Source organism: Fragaria vesca, linkage group LG2 (genome assembly GCF_000184155.1).
Source record: "Fragaria vesca subsp. vesca linkage group LG2, FraVesHawaii_1.0, whole genome shotgun sequence".
In the NCBI taxonomy this organism is placed as follows: Eukaryota; Viridiplantae; Streptophyta; class Magnoliopsida; order Rosales; family Rosaceae; genus Fragaria; species Fragaria vesca.
In genome coordinates this window covers 30,830,477-30,835,226 of record NC_020492.1, presented here as the reverse complement: position 1 = coordinate 30,835,226, position 4,750 = coordinate 30,830,477, and the positions used below count along the sequence as shown (strand labels likewise).

The 4,750-nt window shown below is 34.4% G+C and overlaps 1 protein-coding gene across 1 annotated transcript in view; it reads left to right on the top strand.

The window, feature by feature from the left end:
* Positions 1 to 4,750, top strand: part of LOC101314157 (O-acyltransferase WSD1-like) — a 10,105-nt gene that overhangs the window by 1,285 nt on the left and 4,070 nt on the right. The window lies entirely within an intron of this gene.

The following is a 4,750-nucleotide window of genomic DNA, read 5'->3' as shown; positions in this document are numbered from 1 at the left end:
GTTTCGGTGCAGATTTCCATTTTTACACCACTTTTCGATCAAATTTCCTCATCTCCACCGTCTAGTATCTAGATAATATTGTGTAGATCATCTATGTAAAATTTCAGCCAATTTGGTGATCGTTAAGGCCCTCAAACTCGAGTTTTTCTGGTATGAACATAACCGGACAGAATTCAATCCGTCCATTTGTTTTTCGAGTTTGAGGGCCTTAACGATTACCAAATTAGCTGAAATTTTGCAGAGATGATCTACACAATATTATCTAGATACTAGACGGTGGAGATGAGAAAATTCGATAGAAAAATTGTGCAAAAATGGAATTCTGCACCAAAACTTTGGTGCGGACGTCCGCACCTGAGAATTCTTGTATATATACACACACATACTTGTACTCATGTCAATCGACATCTCTTTGTTAACTTTGTGCAGTTTTGATTTGCTATGTTCCATTAGGCCAGGGTAACTGGGAATTACATTCCATATGATATTTATGATGTAAATTATTTTGGTTGCATGCAGACGATAAATGATGTGATTACAGGAGCAATCTTCCTGGGCCTTCGAATGTACATGCAAAAGATGAATAGTGGAAAATCAAGCAGCGAGAATTGCACGGCACTGGTGTTGCTGAATACTAGACTTACTGCGGGTTACAAGTCAGTGCAGGATATGTTGAACGAAACAAACAAGTCTTGGGGAAACCGATTTGTATTCTTGCACGTCTCTGTGCCCAAGTCCAGTCAAGTTTCAAAGCCGCTGGATTTTGTGTGGGAAGCACAGCGTATAATCAAGAGGCAGAGAAGCTCTTCAGCTTGGTATCTCACCACTAGGCTTTGCGACATTTTGAAGAAACTTAGAGGCCCTGAGGTATTTTACTATATAGAATTACTAATTATTCTTAGCGGTTTATTTATTCCTCCATGTTTCATTCACTGACTTTCTAGCTAGCTATTTGCAACCTGAAAAGAAATTAGGCAATTAGCTTTCTATATTTGATTTCCATTCTTATTATCAAACCAAGACCGGGCACTGCTTCCTTTAGATGAAAGATTGAAATTTTTTAAATGGTGATTCAAGTTAAGTCCATTCATCATTTTGACATCTCAATCTTGAAAACTATGATAATGGTACCTCAACACTTAAACCCAACTCAACATTAGTTCCCTCCGTGATGGATTATGGAATGATTGGAATTTTCTTTTCTATTAGGTGTTAGAGGGCTGCTATGTTACTGAGTTGCTGCCTACTTTTTTTTACAAACCTATATCTACCCATTTGATTCTCTTTAGTGTTAGAATTTAGACAAAAAAAGAATTTAGAACATGATTTTGGTAATAATCTAATGAACTTATTTCAAATTTTAGTATATTTTTTATGTATTAAAAATACATAAATATATTATTTTATTTGTCATGTCCAAGCCGTGTCGGAAACTCAATTTTTGAGTTATACCGTGTCCGTGTCCGTGCAACATAGTTCATGAACTTTTGTACTTGATACAAAATGCATTTTAAATCAATGTTGATTCTTTCTTTCACCGGTGAGTTGCAAAAGCTATTTTTAATGATAGATATTAATTGCCAATGGTGTATTATAATTTCTAGATGTCGATCTCTAATTTTTGTATGAAGCCAACACATGGCTCACCACAAATTCTGATACTGATCGGAAAAGGGACATTATTCTGGAGGGAGGGAAATGTTTGTAGAGGGAAAAGATTTGGGGAGGGAAAACATGAAAATACAATTTTGACCATAGATAAAGTTCAACTTAACGGTGTCAATCACGGAGGGAACTAATGTTAGATTGGGTTTAAGTGTTGTGGTACCATTATCTTAGTTTTCAAAATTAAGATGTCAAAGTGATGAATAGGCTTAACTTGAGGCACCATTTGAAAATTTTCCTCTAGATGAAACATGGATGAATAAGGGAGCTGAAATTCCCACTCCCAAAATTACAATCCCCATTCCCTTTCAATTTTTTATTATTATTTTGTCTCCACTCACTTTTGACTTTCTGAAACTTCCTGAAATACCCTTGTGTTGGATTTTTTTTCTTTTTTCTTCATTTTCTCTCTTTCTAAAAATCAATTAGACTTATTTCTTTTTTTTTCTTTAATTATTTTTCTTTCTATTTAAGAAATTTAATGTGGCTATTATTGTCGTTACTTTGATCTTCTTCATGTATATCAGAATGAAGGTAAATTTTTCTTTTGAAAATTATTATTTTTTTCCTCATAACATGGCATGTCTATGTTATTCCAAACACAGACCATCAAAATCAAGTAAAAATTTAAAAAAAGACTACAACTCTTCAACAAAAAACTTAATTCACACAAGAAACAAGAAAATTAGATATTTCCCTTAACCTCAAGAATCAGTCATCCATAAAATTCTCATGATGTTACATAAAAACAGTCATGTCATCATTATCATATGCCAAAAAGCTTCTAAGTCAAGTTGCATTTATTCAAAAGTAAAGGTTGCAATAAGCCTCCTACAGTTAAATAGTCTGCAAACACCAAAACAAAATCTGTGTTTAGATACATTGCATGAGCATAACAGGTTAAACATTTTGAGTTTAGAGTACTCAAAAGAAAAATTTGAGTACCTGATGTGGAATGAACACACCCAAAAAAGAGACATTGTAGCAGTCCAGCAACTTTTCAAGACATATTCTTGAGCTAATGACACAATCATAACATAACCCCCAAATAGTATAAGCAAAGGAGAAAGGGGGCTGCAAACAATAACAAAACAAAAAGTTTAGTGTATTTTCAACTAAGCAGCCATATGCTCTACTTCTTCCATTGCTAAGAGAAAAAGAAACTCCGTTCAGTATATCTGAAATTGATCAGAATACAATACAAATTAGATACAAAAGTGGTTTATACAATAAAGAGATCATAGTAAAAATTCACAACAGAGACTTACATATCTTTTTAGATCCAAAAGGGAGCGACAGAAAATAAAGAAAAAGGAAAAAGAATCTAACACAAAAGTATTTCAGGAAACTTCAGAAAGTTAGAAGTGAAAGGAGACAAAATAATAATAAAAAATTGAAAGAGAGTGGGGATTGTAATTTTGGGAGTGGGAATTTTAGCTCCCATGAATAATCAACATGACAATTTATTTCATGAACAAATGATTGAATTTCAAACTATTTTTTTCATTATTTAATATGAAAGATAACCTTACATAATCAATTTTTTTTTAAAATGTAATCTTACCATTGATATAACAGTTAATAGCAAATATGTTACTCTACACATATTTTTTTTTTGATCAAAAGGTCATTCCATTTAAATCAGAGCAAGTAGTAGAAAGACGACGCACCCATAAGAGTCGTTAGAAAGCATCGTCTTGCAGAATTGCAAGTCCTACACTAGCTAAAGCATAAGCTATGAAATCCTAAATACACCCACCTTGTAGCGATTAAGCACGATTTTATAAGTAAACTAGGATCCGTAGAAAACTATCAATACCTTACGAATGCAAACTAGTTTACCTAGACCAAACAAAATTTAAACTAGGGGCCCAAGCCCAACTGCATCCGCCAAGGCCCAGCTAAGGGAAACCCTAGCATCCTTCACCCTTTTGTCTCCATCATCACCACCCAGGACCAACAATGCTGCATAGCCATTTTCGGAATCAGAGCCGCCTCACCGTCTCCGACTCTTTCCAGATCACCACCGCTTTCTCTAACAGCACAAAGAGAAGGAAGAACAGGTGCACAACCACAAGGTAAACTCTGAAACTCAGCGACCAAAAAAAGCTCCCAACCACCGCCGCCATACATGATCCCGCCGAGCACACTAATCCCCTTCATCATTCCCAAACCATCCAGATCCAAGATTGGATCAAATTTTGAATGAGACTTGTTCATAGAATGACGCCGTGCAAGCCCGCCGTCATTACCACCGATTTGACTAGAAAGAGAGGGACGAGATCCCCCTTTCAATAGAAAGTACACGGCTGCCACCAGTGGAGAACCATCGCCGCCAAGTCTCCTCTCTTGCAAGAGGCTAGAGAGAGGCATTATGCGTAGTTGAAAATAGGTTACTCTACACATATATACATACGTTTTAATGATAAAGACATAACATATGAGTATATATTTACGTGAAACAACATACAACGGTATATCCGATCACATCAGTTTAATTTATCTAGAAATCATTAGTTTAAAACGTTAATAATTATTAAGAACTTGATAGAAGCCTTGTGAGCATATTTTACTAGTACAAAACTATAAGAACTAAATAATTACTATTTCAACGTGCTTGAGCATCTCTAGCAGTGAAGTTTATAAATTGTTATATTTAGCTAGAATTTTAAAATTTAGATATCAATTTAACAATGTTGCTCCATCAGTAGTTGTTATTATAATGTTTTAACAAATCTTAAAGTGACACGTGTGCAAGAGAGGAGAGATAAGATTTAACATTTGCATCATGCATGGATCAATTGACAAATTTATCAATTTCATTTAGCAATTATCATATGGGTGCGGTTATTTCCACCTCACTAAATGATCAGTTCACCCCACGCCTTATTTTTACCTTTAACGTTCCAATTCTGCCCTTAAAATTTTGAGAAAATTAATCTGGTTTTTGAGTTCCTTCTTCTCAAAAAAGGAACACTTATATGTTCTTCTCAAACCGCATCCTATATATGTTCTCCTCGATCTCTTGAGTTCCTTCATTATGATTATGAATATATATATATATATATATATATATATATATATA